The following is a 21,271-nucleotide window of genomic DNA, read 5'->3' as shown; positions in this document are numbered from 1 at the left end:
GAACTCCATAGTTTAAGTCAAATTATCTATTATAACCTATTAGTTATCAGTGCTACTCACCTGAATTGGAGAAACAACTGGTGTTCAAGAGGACATAAGTCCAATGTTAAGCATGGACTCATGGAGAACCAGGATGGCTGCCTTGTCCTTCCTTAGTCCTGGAAGATTTTGTTATGAAAGTTCTGTATTCCATAACCATTATGAAAAATATAAAATGATCCAAATTAAATATATATTGGTGTGGTGACTTCTCAATTACTAAAATCATTTGCGACAAATGTTTACTTTGTCAAGCACATATTCCTGGGAAGACAATCAAAACTTCAGGTACATTTGGCTACCAGATGGGACATTTAAACATTTATAGAGGGATTTCATTCGATTGTCATTTTTGATGCATGTTTTCTGGTTATATATATGCTGTTCCATCCAAGAACACTGATGTTATCACAGTAGGTTATTATGCCACAGTGTGTTTTCACCACGTAAAGACAGCTTTTTAGGGTTCACTGACTGAGGACCATCAAACCCTTCACAATCTAGAACCTGAAGTTTGGATCTTCTGAGAACATCAGAGAAAGATTTCCCTTACCATCCACACTGCAGCAAAACTTCAGGACCTTGAAGCTAAGCTTCATAATCTCACAAGTGAGAAGGGTCCCTCCACACTCTTGAAACTGTACACCCACTGGAACTCTTAAAGTAAAGCTAACCAGGCAAGTTTCTCCCTAGAGGAAGATAGCATCCTTGATGTAAATAGCTTTTTCCAAGATCATGATTCGAGACTTATCTACTGTCATGAGACTCTTATCTTTAAATATTTTTTCCCTTGCTTATTCCTCTATGAACAATAGAAGTGAAAAGGGGGTCTGTTGTGTGCACTTATGGGGTATACTTTTATTTGTGAAGGATTTTGCAGCCAGCCTTATAAATGGATAACCTTATATGTTGATAGATGGAAGATGAAGAGCCAATGTAAGTGAAAAATGTTAATGGTACATACATTGCTTCATAATCAGTCAGAAATAGAATATTAGTTCACTCTTCTTAACCCATATCATGGGTTAAAGAGAACATTGCCAGAGGCCTTCACTATTCTAGAAGGGCATCATTTTTTAGATCCTCTTTTCATGGTTTGGAGTAAAAGAGGCAATTATTAGAAATGTATATCTCATGATAGACTCTATAGCAGATTTGGCTGTAAAGGCTATGGTTTCACAACAGACTTCAAATTCTCTTGTAAAAGTTATGCTAAATAATATAATTGTTCTAGATTACTTACTGGCTAAGCAGAAGTATCTGTGCAGCTGCTGGCACTTGTGGCCTGTGGAGAAAACATCTAGTATTATAGAGATTCAGTTTTAGGGGATTAATGAAGAAACTGCTTAGTTAAGTGAGTAGATTCTGTATCTAGGTCATTATTTGATCTTTTTTTTTAGTTGGTTTGGTTTATGGGAACCCTGAGTAAAGGGCATACTCCAAGCTCTTGTTATTATTCTCCTGATAGTCATATTAGTAGTCTCCCTGGTGCACTGTATTCTCTCAGAAGTTTTAAATGTTTGCATGCAGGCATCTCTAGAGTGTCAAATGACCTATCTTCAACTGTTATGAAAAAAGCTGAAAGAAATGTGTGGCTTTAAGGACATCGTAACCTATGAATGACATGCTGAGGCTGGAAACCCAAAATAATGGTAACCAACAGTGGCGCTAAGGCCGTAAGTTTTGGTCAAACTATAACCTAAGTTACCTAAGTGGTAACCTGATCAAAAAAGGAAATTTTTTTGAACAGAATTATGGGAGGCCATTGTTTTGGACTGAGCTCATGTACTGGGCCCCAACAGACCAGACCAAACCAAAAATAGAGTCATTCATGTCAAATGTGACATAATCGAATGAAGACTTAAGGAAACACATAGATCCTGGAATAGATCTGGTTTTGTTTTTCTCCTGTAAACAGGACACAGCAGCATAAGGAGGTACCTCTACTCAGTCCTTGTTCCAACCTTGCAAAACCCACTGTTATACTGTTTCCAAGTGGGTTTCAAGGCCAGTGGGTATAGTGACATCAATAACTAAAGTTTTGATCAATCTATCAAAATTAAGAAGATGACCAAAAGGTGAGAATTGTTAAATCAAGTTTAGCCTAAAGCTGCTTCCTTACATATTTAAGTTTGGCCTAAAGGTTTCTCTGTATATCATGAACTATAACCAGACTGTAGCCTATACTTGTACCAATAACTGAGTTATGGCCAATCATATGCAGCCAACTGTTCAAACCATGCTCAAATGAGGCAATGTTGAACTGTAACCAATCCAGCTGTTTCTGTACCTCATTTCCGTTTTCTGTACATCATTTTTCTTTTTCTGTCGATAACTTTTCTTCTACCACGTGGCTGTGCTGGAGTCTCTGAGCCTACTCCGGCTCAAGAGGCTGCCCAATTCGCAAGCCGTTCATTGCTCAGTTCAACTCCTTTAAATTTAATTCAGCTGAAGTTTTTCTTTTATCAAAGGACATTGTGTGATCTGCTGGCGCGTTTCACTATTTATGAATAACCATTTTGGCTGTGGTGCATTCCCACTTTACTTCTGCAGTGGAAGCCACCTGACATTGCTTTTTTAACTTTATTATTTTTTGTTGGATTTTTCTACCCAGCGATTCCATAATCCATATGATTTACATTTTTGAACAGTAAGCACTCTTGAGAACTCTTCATACTCCTGCATTGAGGAAAGGGATGTTTGAGCTTTTTAATAGTGGCAATTATACATGGCTGATAAACCAACCAGAAATTGTGCTTTATTGCTACACATTCCAGTTGTTATTATGGATAAATTATTTAAGGAACAAAGAAAGAGTTCCAGCTTGCATGACGTCAGAGCCCACTCATGAGATGGGTCATTGTTGGTGGAAGAGGGAGAAAACCTATAGTCAGCTACTAAGTGGCAGGCTTGAACAGAGAATATAACTGGAAGAGAAAGTCAGAAGTCATTTTTTTTTAATGTAGGGTTTACTCATTATTTGGCTCTCTGTTTGTCTGTTATTGGTGTATAAGAATGCTTGTGATTTTTGTACATTGATTTTGTATCCTGAGACTTTGCTGAAGTTGCTTATCAGCTTAAGGAGATTTTGGGCTGAGACAATGGGGTTTTCTAGATATACAATCATGTCGTCTGCAAACAGGGACAATTTGACTTCCTCTTTTCCTAATTGAATACCCTTTATTTCCTTCTCCTGCCTAATTGCCCTGGCCAGAACTTCCAACACTATGTTAAATGTAGGTTTTACTGTGTTTTTCATTATAATGTTCCTGATATTAAAAATAGTCCTTTTTTAATTTGCAAAACTTTGTGGTCTTACCTCTAAGTGACAGTGATGAATTTTTAAAGGCATCTTTCCATGAGGTGGTTCGATTCTATATAACCATTGCTTAGGAGTTCTTTTAAGAGTCTTCCAAGCTTGGTATCATTTATAATATTAGGAGTCATCTTATTTAAACTTCCAAGTACTTCTCAGAATTTTGTATTGATTCCATCTACTTATAAACTGATTTGGTAGATTGACGACAGTATAACATAATATTCTTCAATGTCAAATTTGTTGAGGGAATCCTTACCAACTGCCAAGCTTGTTATAATTCCAGATGGGCTTATAGATACTTTGAAATTCTGTTATTGATGTGTTCAATTCTTTTGACCATTCTTATGATTCAAATAATCTGCATGTAACTTTGGACCCATAATTATAGTTTAAAGTGTAATTTAAATGTTACAGCATTTAAAACTGAAGAAATGATAAATGATAATAAAAAGCATAACAGTCAGCCATTTTGGAGTTTTTTTTTTTCCTATTGTGGAACACTTGAATTTAAAAAATTAAAATATGTATTTTTAAACTCTGGAACTATTTCTAAATTAATGAGGCACAAATTTGCTAGGAAAGTTTAACAATTTTATAAGTCGTTTTAAAGCAATGATAATAAAAGAAAAATATATTGTTACTATGTGCCAGGCTTATTTTCCAAAACACTTTTTCTATGAGCATCTGTGACTTTGAAAAAGCCCCACATTCCACCTTCCCTTCTGTGTGAACAATAAATTTATGCCTTTGCATGCAAAGCCTTCTTGCCTGATATAAAAGCAGTGTGTCATTGAGGTTAAGAACATGGGCTTTGAGTCAGGATGGCTATTATTAAAAAAATTTAAAAATCACTAATCATCAGAGAGATTGTAATAAAAACCACTATGAGATACCATCTCACACCAGTCATAATGGCTATTGTTAAAATGACAAAAAATAACAGATGCTGGTGAGGTTGTAGAGAAAAGGGAATGCTTATACACGGTCAGTGAGAGTGCAAATTTGTTCAACTATTGTCAAAAACAATGTGGTGATTCTTCAAACAGCTAAAAACAGAACTTCCATTCGATCTAGTAATACCATTACTGGGTATATACCTAAAGGAATATAATTTCTTTTACCATAAAGACACATGTATGTGAACATTCATTGCGGCACTTTTCACAATAGCAAAGACATGGAATCAACCTAAATGCCTATCAGTGACAGAATGGACAAAGAAAACGTGTCACCTATACACCATAGAATACTATGCAGCCATTAAAAAATGAGATCATGTCTTTTTCAGGAACATGGATGGAGTTGGAGGCCATTATTCTTAGCAAACTAAGGCAGAAACAGATGAACAAACACTGCATGTTCTCACTTATAAGTGATAGCTAAATGATAAGGACACATGGACACATAGAGGGGAACAACAGACACTGGGGTCTACTTGAGGGAGGAGGGTGAGAGGAGGGAGAGAATCAGAAAAAATAACTAATGAGTACTAGGCCTAGTACATGGGTGACAAAATAATCTGTACAGCAAACCCCCATGACCCAACTTTATGTATATAACAATCTTGAACATGTACCCCTGAACCAAAAATAAAAGTTAAGAAAAAACAAAATTGGCTTTGACAAGCACTCAAGTGCTTCTGTTGTCCCTCAGTATCCTTTTCTGTGAGCAGTGGTAACAATACCACTCTATAACTTGCTGTGAAGTTACAAGGATTATATTATATGATACATCTAAAGAACTTAGCATATGCCTTACATATTTGTGTGCATTTAAATAATGGTGATTATTTTTAAATTATATTTTTTCCATTGGTGTTAATTGCTTTGCATATTTTGAAGGAATTTACCACATCAAGGTTCTAGTTTCTGAATTAAAATAATTTACTAAATTTCCCAAATTATGTATCTCAAAATCAATGTAAGATTGGTCTATAGGAAATGTATTCTGGATATGTTTCTTTTCACATAAAAAAACAACCATTTTAACAGTCCAGCTATGTAAATGCCTTTTATTATTTTCCCAGATCCAAATTACTGTTTTAGAAAGATTACATCCATTTATACTGTAATTTTGCATTCTCCAGAGCAAATGATCGTATACTTTCAAGGTGAAATATTCCATTTTTATAAATAATTTTAATTTTAATTTTAGACTCAAGGGGTACTTGTGCAGGTTTGTCACATGGGTATATTATATGACGCTGGGGTTTGGGGTACACATCAATGAGCATACAATTCAAAAGGTAGTTTTTCACGTTTGCCTTCCTCCCCTTCTTGCCACTTCTAGCAGTCCTCAGTATCCATTGTTCCTATCTTTATGTCCATACATACCCAATATTTAGCTCCTGCTTATAAATGAGAACATGTGGTATTTGGTTTTCTGTTTCTGTGTCAATTCACTTAGGATAATCACCTATGGCTACACCCATATAGCTTGAAAAGATATTATTTCACATTTTTAATGGCTGCATAGTATTCCGTGATATATAGGAATCACATTTTCTTTCTTTTTTTTTTTTTCCGAGACAGAGTCTCGCTCTGTCGCCCAGGCTGGAGTGCAGTGGCGCGATCTCGGCTCACTGCGAGCTCCGCCTCCAGGGTTCACGCCATTCTCCTGCCTCAGCCTCCCGAGTAGCTGGGACTACAGGCACCCACCACTAAGCCTGGCTAATTTTTTATGAGGAATCACATTTTCTTTATTCAGTATACTGTTGGTGGGCACTTAGGTTAATTCCATGTCTTTGCTATTGTGAAAAGTGCTTCAATAAACTTACAAATGCTTGTGTCTTTTTTTATACAACAATCTGTTTTCCTTTGGGTGTGTACCCAGCAATGAGATAACTGGGTCAAATGCTAGTTTTTTGAATTCTTTCAGATATCTCTAAACCTCTCTCCACAGTGCCTGAACTAATTTACATTCCCTCCAATAGTGTATAAGCATTTCTTTTTTCTATAGCCTCACCAGCATCAATTATTTTATGTCTTTTTAGTAATAGGCATTGTGAACGGCATGAGATGGTATCTCATTGTGGCTTTGATTTGCATTTCTCTGATAATTAGTGATTTTGAGCATTTTTTCATGTTTGTTGGCTACTTGTATGTCTTCTTTTGAGATGTGTCTGTTCATGTCGGCTTTGTCCAGGTTTCAATTTTTGTTGTTGTTTTTGTTGTTGTTTACTTGTTGAGTTGTTTAAGTTCCTTAAAGACTCTTTATAGTAGGCCTTTGTTGGATGCAAGGTTTGTGAACATTTTCTCCCATTCTGTGAGTTGTTTTTTTACTCTGTTGAAAAATATGAAATGCTTCACGAATTTGCGTGTTATCCTTGTTCAGGGGCCGTGCTGATTTTCTCTTTATGATTCACAATTTTAGTATACGTGCTGCCAAAGTGAGCACAGCTATTCCATTCTGAGGGGTAAAGAATCAGAGTAACAAAGGATGAAATTGCCTTGAAACAGTCCAGGAAGCTGCCTGAGAGGAGAGTGTGGTCCTCCAGCTGTGGTTCATGCACAGCTACTCCTTCTTCCTGGTTTTTCTGCTTAGTCTGAAAGATGTCAAATGCATTTTATTACAATCAATGCTTCTCTTGACAGTTTTCATAACTGCAATTAAAATGTACTTTTTAGTATTTACATGAACACTTTCCATTTTTCAGTCTATCCCAGTCAAGATATTTCCAAAAAAATCAAATTTTACTCATTTTTATTACTTAATTATTTTTATGTTGATAATATCTGAGAAAATGTGTATTTTTATAGTCCTATGTACGTTAAAGTTGACTATAATGTGAGAGAAAACAACACATATTTATAATTGAAAAATTGAATCATGATATTTACAAATGGGAACAAGTTTATAAGACCAAGTCATCCTCCACAGTTAAAAATGTACCCGGAAAGTTTGAAAATCATATAAAAATTTATATTAAAAATTTCAAACTTGTTCTCAGTTGGAAAATCTTTTTAAAAAATCTAATTTTGGATAATCCCAATATATTAGAGGAAAATAATCTCTATCATTGAAGTAGTGGAATGTAAAACTTAAAAGAAGTAGACTCTAAAAAAGACTTTGTGATAACAATTTGGCCAACTATTTAAAAATGCAAAGTTTCATTAAATGACATTTATATTTATTGTTGACATTAAAAACAACTTTTCTTGCACAGAAATGTAAGTTATTTGAAAAACTTTGCATGTATACGAGTTGTGACTAATGTTTTGGGCATTTGTAAGGTATCTAATATTTGACCATTGCCAGATTATTCATTCTTATGTACTTTATTGAAAGTAAAGCAACTGTGAGAACTTTATAGGTGTTATAGAGAGTATAGGATGGAATAGACATGACATCTATCTTAAGTATGTTATAGCAAAAAAATGAATAAGTAAGTACAGAAATAATTATGACACAAAGTATAAAAGGTGGAAAAATAAAATATTAGTTTCAGAGGACAAAAGTGATTCTATTTAGATATTTAATTTTATCTAGGTCTTTAAATTGATATAGGGAAGTCTATATAAAGATAGAGAGATACTTTGGGCAAATAAGTAGGAAGAAACAAAAGGTTTGGAAGTATGTAACCATGTGGGGATTTGAAAATATTTCACTTAGCAAAAATGGAATTATTGGAGTAAACCTATGAAGAGAGCTTGAAATTAAATTATAGAGAGCATTAAATGATAGGCTAGGGAATTGTGACTATTTTGTATTCAATAGGAAGTAAATTTAATTGTATCTTTTAAAATGTTTTAATCATACTGTTTTCCTCTGTTGGAAAATGATACACATTCATTGTACAATACTGAGAAAAATAAACAAAAAAAGGAAAATTGCTCCCTATAGATCTCTGTGGTCACTTTGCTTTTCTCATCTTCTTCAGGGCTCTCTTCAAATGTTACCTTATCAAAGAGGATTATCCTGACCACTCTATTTAAAATATAGTAAGCTCCACCTATCCTTATTTCCAAACCAATAATTCACTTCATTTTTATTTACTTTAGTTATTGTTGATGGACATGCATTTGTGTACTTGTTATTTTTGTGTGTGTGTATTTTTCTGTGTGTCATTTATTGAGAAATTCAGGAGGATGTAACTTTTATTCATTTTTGTATTACCAATACGAATAAAGTGTATATTGTAGTTGAAGTTCAATAAATATTTTTAATAAGTGAAAAATAAAGTCATACTGTACTTACTGATTTATTTGCTTGTCTATCACATGTATAAATTATTTTAAATGAGCCAGGTTATGATGTACTGATAATACAGTGATGAAAGCAACAGACTAGATTTCCAGCTTTCATTTATGTCTGGTTCCTGTACACAAATGTTACTGCACACAACTCGAATGTCTGAAAAATTACCTACTGCTATTCAGAACCTTACAAATAATAGATATTTTTGTTTATTTTAGTTCATTACCATACATTTGGATGTAATAATAGTAACAAATTTAAGGATATAAAACACTAATCCTTACTTAATATTAGAGCCATTAATATCATCTTTGCAAATATGCCAACCGTCTAATGTCTGAGAATAATCAGCAACTTTTTAATATGTATATGTTGCATAGTGTATTCTCTTTACTTACAGAGTTTATCACCCATACCTCCTCATTCAGGGCTTTTAAGATTTCAGTTAGTTGTGTTAAAATTGTTGAAAAGATTATAATGTATTCAGGCTTAACTTATTTCCAGAGATATAATCTACACAATGTGAAAAGACTTCAAGCAGAGATATATTTCCTAAGTATTGGAGTAGTTCATCAGTGTGAACATACCACTGTTTATTAATTCCTGCATTTGAACACCTCCAATATGAGCTATAAAGATGATAGTTCTTTGGCCTCCTCTATTTGGAAAGAGGACCCAGGTCATTTAGGTTGGCATCACAGTTCTCTGGGGTGGAGGAACTAAAAGATGGTTATATTTTGCATGAAGATGGTGAATATCTGCATGCATACTAACTTTTTTCATTCTGCACACATGCCAGAAATAGCATCACAATGCTTTCCCAATGAACACAGGCACTTCAGAGTCACTCTCCACAACTACTACACATCTACCAGAGTTGATATGTGGTATGTGACTTGAAACTTATATTCCCCTTCTTTTCTGGCTAGGTTACTCGATGATCTTGACTACATGATAGCCAAATTATCTGTTTGGTTCATTTTCATTATCAACAGAGTCTATTCTGGATGAGTTATTCGTGGTGGAATCTCATAAAGTAATATCAAATGAGTAGGAGGAATTTTATACCAGTTAAATATGTGATATAATTATGACAACCTAGTTATAAGTTCTGGGAAGTATTTCCAAATTTAGTATAATGTTATGGAGGAAATTGTAACACTTTGGAATTGAAATAAACCTCATATATCACCTAATCCAACGTTTTCATTTTTTATGAGGAAGCGGAGCTTTAGAGAAGTTCAGTGGCTTTTCCACAGGTTCACAGGTAAAGAATGGCAGAGTGTTGTGTGCCTGTTATAACATTGCATGATCTATAATAGTACCAAATAGCAGTTAGAAAGCCTGGACTATATACAATGATTTTTCAATCCTTATATTTGAAAACTGCAGTATCTCAGACTATGACACAAATTTAAACTGAAGGCTCAAATTAAAAGTGATCTCAGAACAAATTGAATGCACTTGGAAATATGGATTCTGCTCAGGCCTTCAAAAGTATTAGACAGGAGTATGATGAATGCTGGAATTTCATGTAATTTCTCAGACAGAAATGACATGCTATTGTTACTTAATCTGCTACACATGAATTGGCTAAAGTTTAGTCTTGTGCTCATTAACATAATTTGTAATTGTTTCCAAACAGTTAATATTCATTTATTTATTATTTTTTCACACATTCCCTAACTGTAGTACTTACCTTCATGGTTTTGTCCATTTGGCACATTTTAGAATATTTGTTAGAATTAAATAAGTATTTGTGAAGCTTTATAAAGATTTTAAAACTATATGTCAGTTTGTAAATAACAGTACTCAAATATGTCTTAGTCTGAGGGATTTCAATTTAAGATGATAGTGTGATATAAAAAATAAAGGAAGAACATTTTTCTCTCCACAACATGTACTTTCCTGTATCAACATGTGTTCCCACATTCAAATGAAATATGTTATCTTAAAGTGTTGAAATAAAATTGTAAACATCTGAAAATTATAAAAATGCAAAGCATGAGAAAAATTAACACAAAATATGAAAGTTCGTTCAGTTTCTTCTTTCGGAACTGTCTGCAAAATGCATCAGGATAGAAACCTAATATAATGTTAAATTCTAAATGCTCAGCCTATGTGATATGCCCCCAAACTGTCTACTTTCCTCCATCTGCATTGCCATTATTAGCTCTCAGCTTTCCTATTGCAATAATATTTTAAGATATATTTTTCTAAGATTATTCCCCACCCCTTTTAATCCACTCTTCTTTTGGCATTCAGATTCATTTCTGCTCTTCTCTCACTTAAAACTATCCCATGGATTCCCACTGTCCTGAGAGCAAAATTCAGAATCTACCATGTATTTCTCATACGGTCCTACATTAAGCAGCCTCTATTTACTTCTCTGACTTCATCTAGTAACCATTTTCTTTCCTTCACCATGCTCCAACACTAGCCTTCTTATTTTTGTTTGTTTGTTTGTTTGTTTGTTTTGGTTTGGTTTTTTTGGAATTGTCAAGCCCCTTCTTTTCCCATGAACTTTGTACACACTCTCCAAGATTTTCTTGGCATAGACTTCTTGTCATTCACATGTAGATTAAATGTTTCCTCCTCGTAGAAGCCTCCTTGGTCATCCTATCTGAAGTCATGTGCACTGTTATCTTGCTTTTTCTTCAAAACATGTATCTCAATGGAAATTATCTTGTATAATTATCTATTAATTGTTAATTATCTGTCTCTTCATGCCTTAATTAAGCTCCACAATAGAAGAACTTTGTCTGCTATATATACAGGTATACCTCATTTTATTTTGCTTCACTTTGTTGTGCTTTGCAGATAGTGTATGTTTTACAAATTCAAGGTTTTTGGCACCCCTGCATTTTGCAAATCTGTTGGTACCATTTCTTCCAACAGCACGTGCTCACTTAGTGTTTTTGTGTCACATTTTGGTAATTCTCCCAATATTTCAAAATTTTCATTGTTATATTGGTTATGGTGATCTGTGATCAGTGGTCTTTTGATGTTACTATTATAATTGTTTTAGGGCACCACAAACCATGCCCACATAAGACAGCAAACTTAACCGTCAAATGTATTGTGTATTCTGACTGCTCCACCAACCAGTTGTTTCCCCATATCTCTCCCTCTCTTTGGATGTCTCTGTTCCTTGAGATGCAACAATATTGAAATTAGGTCAATTAATAATTCTACAATGGTCTGTAAGTGTTCAAATGAAAGAAGAGCTGCAGGTCTCTCACTCTAAATCAAAACGACTTAAGAAATGATTAAGTACAGAAAGCAATTCAAAAGCTCTCAGGGCCAAAAGTTAGGCCTCTTGTGCCAAACAGGGAAGTTGTAGATGCAAAGGAAAAGTTTTTGAAGGGTTTTAAAAGTGCCTCCTACTCCAGTGAACATATGAATAATATGAAAGTGAAACAGCCTTATTGCTGATATGGCGAAAGTTTTAGTTATCTGGATAGCAGATTAAACAAGCCACGACATTCTCTTAAGCTAAAGCCTAATCCAGAGCAAGGCCATAACTCTCTTTAATTATTTGGAGTCTGAGAGAGGTGAAGAAGCTGCAGAAGAAAAGTTTCAAGCTGATAGAGATTTATTTATGAGGTTCAATGAAAAAAGTCATCTCTACAACATAAAAATGCAAGGTGCTGCAACAGATGCTGATGTAGAAGCTGTAGCAAGTTATCCAGAAGTCTAGCTAAGATAATTGATGAAGGTAGCTAAGATAATTGATGAAAAGCAGTAGATTCTCAATGGAAATGAAATAGACTACTATGGGAAAAACATGCCATCTAGGACTTTCATAGCTAGAGAGGAGAAGACAATGCTTGGCTTCAATGTTTCAAAGTATAGGCTGACTCTCTTTGTAGCGGCTAATGCAGCCGGTAACTTTAAGCTGAAGCCAGTGCTTGTTTACCATTCCAAAAACTTTATGGTCCTTCAGAATTAAGGCAAATCTATTCTAACTATGCTCCATAGATGGAAAAATGAAGCCTAAATGACAACACATCTGTTTACAGCACGGCTTACTGAATATTTTAAGCCCATGGTTGAGATATGCTGTTTAGAGAAGAAATTCCTTTCAAAATATTATTGCTCATTGGCAATGCACCCGGTCACCCAAGAGCTCTCATGGAGATTTCATTAATGTTGTTTTCATGCCTGCTAACACAGAATCTGTTCTGCAGCCCATGGATCAAGAAGTAACTTCTACTTTCATGTCTTGCTATTTAAGAAATACATTTTGTAAGGCTATAGCTGCCATAGGTAGTGATTTCTCTGATGGATCTGGGCAAAGTAAATTGAAATCCTTCTGCAAAGGAATCACCATTCAAGATACCATCAGGAACATGCATGATTCATGGGAAGAGGTCAGAATATCAACATTAACAGGAGTTTGAAAGAAGTTGATTTCAACTTTCATAAATGGCATTCAGGGTTTTAATACATTACTGGTGAAAGCAACTGGATATGTGGTAGAAATAACCAGAGAACTGGAATTAAAAGTAGAGCCTGAAGATGTGACTGAATTGCTGCAAGTTCATATTAATCTTGAATGGATGAAGAGTTGTTTTTTATGGAATAGCAAAGAAAGTGGTTTTGAGATGGCATCCACTGCTGGTGAAGAAGTTAGAAACGTTGTTTAAATGAGATAAAAAGATTTAGGCTATTACAGAAATTGAGTTGATAAAGGAGTGACACAGTTAGAAAGGATTGACTCGAATTTTGAAAGAAGGTCTACTGAGAGTAAAATGCTATCAAACAGCATCACATGCTATAAAACAGTATTTCATAAGGTGAGGAGTCAATCAATGTAAAAACTTCATAGTGTCTTATAAGAAATTGACACAGCTACCTCACCTTTCAGCAACCGCCACCATGTCAGCAGCCATCAACATTGAGGCTGGAGCCACTACCAGTACAAAACATTATGTACAATTAGCTGAAGGTTCAGTTGATCATTAGCATTTTTTTAGCAATAAAATATTTTAAAATTAAAGCATGGACAGTTTTAGGCATAATACTATTGCACACACAATAGACTCCAGTATAGTATAAACATAACTTTTATGTGTATCAAGAAACAAAAAAGAGTCATGTGAATCACTTTATTGAGATATTCACTTCATTGCAGTGGTCTAGAAACCATACTCACAATATCTCTGAGGTGTGTCTGTACTACTGTAACTTAGGATCTATATCAGTGCTTAGCACGTATGAAACACTCAACTATTTCTTAATATTTGTAGTGGATATCACCATCTCCTAATCCTTAAATTTTATTCCACTGCCCTGTGAAGTAAATCTATGTAGGAGTGATGACGTGTGTAGTTTTAGAAATAGTACAGAAAATTATTGTTTTAACATTTGATATTATCATTAATACATTTTCATAATTGTTGATAATGGACAGAGGAGGAGAGTAAAAACATTGATAAGTTATGTCAAAAAGTAACTCCTGGTTCTTCTTTTTTTGTTATTGTGTGCAGGTTATACAGACAAATGATCTTTTGGAAGCTATATTTACAAGGAACATAGTGGTAGAGAAAGGTCAGGTCTTCCAGCTGAGTAGCTTGAAAGGAAAAAAAATGCAATTTCTTTTCCTTATTTTCTGGCAGTTTTTCCTTTTAATATTTTTTTCTGTTGTATATATATTTTCAGTTTGTCAGATGTAATTTGTGAGTCATTATTATATTTAGAATACAATTTGATTCAAGGACTGCATGAAATGGAGAATCACACTATTAGGTAATCAGAAAACCATTATAATAGCATATTTTCACAAACTTAAAACATTACTCTTCAAAAGAAAATTAACTTTCAAACAATATTTTTTGTATTCTGTGTTATAAATACATAATTTTTTAAGGCCTATGATTACTAATGTTAAGACAAGGTCATCTCTCACACATAAAACTTACATAGTCAGTTTTCCACTCTTGTATTTGCTTTCTCTAAGGACTGACAAAGAGAACACTGGATTCTTTAACAAATACTACAACCTCCTAGTTATTTTGAAGCTTTCTAACATTATCAAAATTCTGCATGTATTAATTTGATTAAATGTTATTTTTTGAGGTAATATTGTGTTATTAATTTGAATAAAACATTTATTGAATCCAGACAATGAGCATAATATTTAACAAGTGACATAAACAGCATGAACATGCATATTTTGCAAAGAAAACCTCATAATCATTTTAAGGTTGAAAACAATTTTGTGAATGTTTATAGGAGAGAGAAATGCATGTACAAAGAAATTGTAGATTATTGAAATACTTGTCTGGGTTTTCATGAAAGAGGACTTTGGGGCAGTTTTCATTAATTTGTTTCCTTGTTTTATTATTATGTTGATTATTTCAGTCTTGAATCATGTAAATAAGCATTTTAATTTTCCAGTGTATATTTCTGCCATGTATAAGTAAATTGCAAAAATCTTCTGGGTTCCCGCTCAGTGCAGTGATCTGTGTTAGAAAAAAGTGATTATGATATATTCAATTTCATCTCATGATAAATTAGTTGTATTTAAATATGAAGTGAGGGAAAATTCACAGAGTGATAATGTTAAAATTGTAGTACAAATTTTCAAAAATTATAGGATACTATAAAAGTGGATAACTGTGAGTGTTAGTAATGGAGATCTCTTAGGATGAGATCTTGAAGATCTCTGAGAAGTTGAAATTTAAGTGGAATCTGGCATAACGAGAGAAAGTGAGCCATGTCTACTTCTGGGGAGAAAGCATTCTAGGTAGAAGAGCCAACAATTTAAAGTCTCTAAGACAGTAAAGCTATGTACAGACTCAAGGAGCTACATGAAATGAGGGTGGCTGGACCATAGTGAGTGAATAAGGGAGTGCTGGATGAGATTGTGTAGATTAGTAGAGCCCACAAAGATCTGTTGGCAATTGTAATATGTTTAATCATATATATATATATATATATATATATATATATATATATATATGTGTGTGTGTATATATATGTGTGTATATATATGTATATATATATACACACACATATATACACACATGTACATCTATATATATATACATATATATGTGGGTGTGTGTGTATACACCTATATGTATTCAGGTATATGTAATAGTCCAAGACTTCTGTAGAGAATGGATTTGAATGAAAGGAAAAAAAATTTAGAATAATACCAAGATCTTTTACAAAAGAAATCATACTGTCTTGGTATAGGATTGTGGCAGTGGATATAGAGGAAAGTGAATGGGCTCCCATTATACATCTGTGGTAAAGTATAACTTGATGCAAGTTGGGAGTAGAAAAGAATAAGTTGAATATATTTCACCGAAGCCACTCAAAGATTAGAAGAGTACTGATTGTAGTGGTTAAAGTCAAGAGTTTAGCTCTGAGCAGTTTGAGCTCAAATATGAAGATATATGTATCTAACAGGATCAACTGTAGATTGAGAAACAAATCTGACATTCATTTTTTTCTTATATCATGAGAATTAGACCATCTGCAAAAGCAATATATAGAGAGAAGATGGGGCCTGGAGCAAGAAATGACATCTTGAGATCTGGCTAACATGGAGAAATATGCAAAGCAGTGTGTGAAGGAGCAGGCATTAAATATGTGGACAATCAGAATTATACGTTGTTATAGAACATGAGAGAAAAAACAGTTTATAAAGCACAGAATCATCTGTTTTAATGCTGCTATGTTATTAAATAAATATATAAAAATATACTTACGGCTTTGAAAACCTGAAGGTTGTTAGTAATTTCATTTGAAATAGATTCACTGAAGCACTTGGTGAAAATCTCTTGGAGCGGTGTGAGGAGTGAATGCAATATGACAAAGTGGGGAGGAGAGATGTATGCAATTTTTTGGAGAAGTTGATGGAAGTATTTTGTTAAGGAATAATATAAATTCAAGAAAAGCTAAGATAAATTGACCCGAGAAATGATAGAGCAGTTTTATATGGTGATGAGAATAATCTAATAGGGAGATGCTGATAGTAAGGAAGAAAAAGGAAAGACCATGGAAATAAAATACTTTATTGACTCTAATGGAGCAAAAGATCTACCTATCATAGGAAGATAAACATTTGGTTCATTGAAATAGAAGGGAGGATGCTGAAGCAGAAAACAGACACTGGAGTGTTTATAGATTTTGTCATGGGGAGATGAATGAGCCCTATTCTAAAAGTTTGTGTTTTCTCAAGTATGTAAAAAGCAAGGTCAATGGCAGAAAGTAAGAGGGGGACCGATTTAGAGGGATGAGACTCTAGGAGACAGAGCTCCTTAAATAAATCTGAATTCATAATGACATTAGTCATTATTTAACACCCAATTTCATGATACTGTCTGATGACATTTGGCCATGCAGACTGTTAGCAAACTTGACTGTAGCAGATCCACCGAGGTGGAAGGCAGATGGGCTACAGCAGTGTGGGCATAAAGAACATGGCATGAAAGGCTAAATTGACCCAGTTGTACTAGATGTTTTAAGGTTGGGCCACAGTGGTCTAGAAGTCACAAAACTATTAGCACCCTGGGTGTGATTGCCTCTACTACGATCTTGATATATTTAAGCTGCATGCCTCCAGAATTATTAATGAACTATCTAAAAAGAATCAATATATTCTAAGTATCACTGCTTTTGCTTCTACACATTTTTTTCCTATACTTGCAACTTCCAACCTTCCCTGAAAATACCTGGGAGTTTGAACTAGGAAAAAAAAGTGTGTATGTACATGTATATGGTGATCCAGTTTTTTGTATTGTTTTACTCCTCATTTCTGCAACTTCATTAAAGTTTTTCTCCACATTCTGGCATATTATTTTAAATCAGTTCTCTAAATAACTGATGAGAACTTTGCAGCATTCAATAATCAGATTGCTGCCTGTTTATTTCTTGTTTGTTTTCATTTAGGCAATTGTAATTTTCATCTGAATATGTTTTTTACTAATGTCAGGTGGCTTCTATTGCATAGATTCAATGCATTTGCATATTTGAAAAAAATGGATTTTTTTCTCCCTGTTTTCTCTTTTTCCTTTGGGTACTATTACTTGATAGAGAAATGTTGACTCAGCTCTTCTCAGGGATAATTTTAGGAACACTGTGACAGAGCCTCCATTTTGAATATTAAATACTCTCTGGCATATCATGGCTGGGAATGCTTTCTGAAGCTTTATTTGTAAGATAGCTGAAGAATTACAAAGTGCTTAAAATTACTCAAGTCCTTCACTTTTCCCTATTTGCATTCTCTCCTAAGCCTTGCTTCTCTAAACTTGGAAATTTTCTGGGCTCTGTTGGAGAATATTCTTAAATCACAGGCTAACCCATTCCTTGTCCACACTGAACTGGGCTCATATTTCTTCTTCTCTCAATCTGATCCTATCTACAATTTATCTTCCAGAAAGTTTATCTTACTAGATATGCAATCTATTCTACTTGATGCAATAATTGTCTTCCTCCTAAATGGTCAGGTAAAGAGAAATTGGGTTAACATTGCTTTTGTTATTATCTATTGGTTTTATTTATTTTCTTCTGATGTGTTTGAAAGGATAAGAGCTACTTTTGTAATTTGGCTGCTGACAAATTCCAAAATTTTTTATAGATTATACTAACACATATATAGATTAAATGAGGTAATGATATCACGTTTTTCACTATTGTGTAGGATATATTTGCAACATTGAGTTTTATTCTGAATGGCATATGTAATAACAAGAACATTGACAAAGTGGACTACATAGAAGTTGGTGTTTGGCATAGTTGAGGATAAGGCTGCCATTACTTGTGAAGAATTGCTAAATGAAGTAGGAAGGTCTGAGATAGTTATATGAGTGTGTGATAAGAATGAGAACTATGATGACAGGCTGAATATTACTTGAAGCTAAATTTGTCTTAATAGATGAAAACACATGATAAACATTGGAACTCCCCAGCATTAAAAATGAGCTGTTTTAGAATGGTGAGCTCTTTGTACTGGAGGGCATTCAATCAGGGGCTGTGCATCTACCAAGTATGATGTGGAAGTAATTCTTTCACTAGAGAGGTGGTTGGATTGATGTTCCTTTCAAATCTAATAGCCTACGATTTTGTGAGGGTCAAATTGAAAACACTATCACTTAAAGGATTACCTAGTATTTTCTGAGATATATCAATATTTGCTATTTTGAACCTAGAAAAACAATAATAGTTTATAACCAGAAGGACATGACAGATTGCAAATAACATAAACTATAAGAAGAAATAAATACTCAATATAAAAAGCAAAGAAAACACAGACTACAAACTAAATAATAAAATCCAAAAGAAATATTACAACAGTTGATATAAGTTGACTGAAAAAAGAACTAATCTCTTTCAGGTAAATAAGGTAAAATCATCCACTTAAGATGAAAGATCATTTAAATTAGAATATAAAGCAAAACTTAATCACATATTATTTGTAAGCAACACATCTATAACAATGACTTGGAAAAGTTAAAAAAAGTGAAAGAGCAAAGCTAAATGAATAAAAGTAAACAAAAATTCACACTCAAGGAAAATAGGGGTCACCTTCTTAATGGATTATATGAAATTAAGAACAAAAACATTAAAAATGATAACAATACATAGTATAAATCAAAATGATTATATATCTGTTATGAATATTTGTGCTCCAAATAATATCATACTATTCATTTGCTTATAGAGCTCTTTTCATATGTCAGCCAATATTCTAGGCTTTAAGGTTATATAATAAACAAAAAGAACACACTTTATTTTCTCATAAAGCTGATACCCTTACTGGAAAAATAGAAAATGAAGGGAATGGATAGTATTATGAAGAAAATCTAACACTGAAGAAGGTAGCACATCTAAGACTTTATTTCATGTCTCTTAATGCATGACAATTAAAATAAACAAAAAGCAATTAAAAATATAGAATGTTTAAATAATAACAAAGTAGAACTAATTTTTATATATTGAATTCTATATCCTAAAGGCAGACAACAAACTACTTCTTCTCTCAAATGTTCAAGGAACGGACACAAAATTTAAGAATACCTCAGTAATAAACATGGGAATATGACACAACTATTTTGTTTCTAATGTTAAAAAAAGTTTATAATATGTTTAAGTTAGGAAAAATATATTATTGTATGAAACAAATAAATAAAATTTTAGTATAGACAAAAATTTTGTTTTAGGATATACACAGGATATAAAATTTTCAAAGATAGAGATATTAATAGAAATGAAAATACTACATATTCAAAGCCAATGAGATTTTATTGAAGCAGTCATATACTGAAATAAATGAATTTAGCACTCAACGTAAGTGTTATAAACAAGAAGCAATAAACTTAGAAAAAGCCTAAAAGCAAAAAGTTTTGGACAAATATCAAATGAATATTAATAGATTGAATTAAAATGGAAGAATCAGTAAGTTCATATATGAATTGGTTCATTTTACTAACAAAAAGTAAATAAAATGTGAACTCACCAAACAAAGAAAAATGTAGAAATCATAAATAGTATAACATTATAAATGAAAATACAAAAATAATCACAGATAAAAGATATTACAATTTATAAGAAGTCATTTTGTTCAATACTCTGTATAAAAATTGATATCATTGATGAGGAAGTGTAGAATATTTAATCAGACAAATTCACCCAGAATTTATAGAGAATGGCTCTCTATATCATCTTAATTCTTGCTATTTTTCTGATATTATCTCCTACCTTTTTTCCTCTTTGCTCTCAGGCTGGCCCTCATACTACTTTTTTGTGCAGAAAGCAAGGCCTCACCTCAGGCTTAGGACATTTGCACCTCCTGGTCTTTCTGACTTGGAACATTCTTTCCACTGATAGCCACTGCATTCCCTTATTGCCTTAACTTTTAAGCTCAAATGTCATCCTATCAGAGAGACTTTTTCTAACCACCCTATATAAAATATACCCCACCTCGTATCTCTGTTATGGATTGAATGTTTGTGTCTCCCCCAGTTCTTATGTGGATGCCCTAACCCACAATGTGACAGTAATTGGAGGTAAGATCTGTGCGAAGGTGATAAAAGTTAAATGAGGTCTGAAGGTGGGGGCTGTAATCTTAAAATAGATTCATAATTATTAAGTATAAAAACAGAATCATATCTAATAGTAAAACCTGAAAAGATATTTCATTATATTTAGACTAATAGAATGTACATAATCACAACTATTTAGCATCATTTTGGAGGTACTAGATAAGATAATCAGACAAGAGAAATAAATAGAAAATAATAAAAATTGCATTGAACTTAATGTCATCATTATTTGAAGATTATAAGTACGTTCACCTGGATTGTACATCTAAAATGATTGTACACCTAAAATGATGGTACAATTAGTAATTCTGGAATTTGCTTGAGGACAGTATTTATATAGTGGCAAATTTGAGATTGAATAGTACCATGAGTTCCTGTTTTAGATTTTCTTTTACTAAATAAGGATAAACAAAATATAAAATTAATTTAAACAATGAAATGAAAAGACAGCCATTTTCCCCAAAATGATGATTGTAACTGCATGAGAATGGAAATGGAAACACATAATATTAAATGGTAAGAGGAGTTGTATCAGAACATTCAAACGTGCTAACCACAAACATTTATACATACAAACAAGTGAGGAGTCACATAAGATGTAGATGCTTTCAAGAAAGCATCACTGGCAGCATAACCCACCCCCCAAAAAAAATCCAGC

At 33.3% G+C, this 21,271-nt stretch overlaps 1 non-coding gene across 1 annotated transcript; it reads right to left on the bottom strand.

The window, feature by feature from the left end:
- Positions 1-6,646: 6,646 nt before the first annotated feature.
- On the bottom strand, positions 6,647-6,754 carry LOC112209281 (U6 spliceosomal RNA). Its single transcript, XR_002944032.1, has one exon. It is a non-coding gene; the product is annotated as a U6 spliceosomal RNA (small nuclear RNA).
- Between the last annotated feature and the right edge of the window lie 14,517 nt (positions 6,755-21,271).

This window comes from Pan troglodytes, chromosome 4 (assembly GCF_028858775.2).
Source record: "Pan troglodytes isolate AG18354 chromosome 4, NHGRI_mPanTro3-v2.0_pri, whole genome shotgun sequence".
Classification (NCBI taxonomy): domain Eukaryota; kingdom Metazoa; phylum Chordata; class Mammalia; order Primates; family Hominidae; genus Pan; species Pan troglodytes.
The sequence above is the reverse complement of the archived record's forward strand: the minus strand, read 5'-3'. Positions and strand labels throughout refer to the sequence as shown.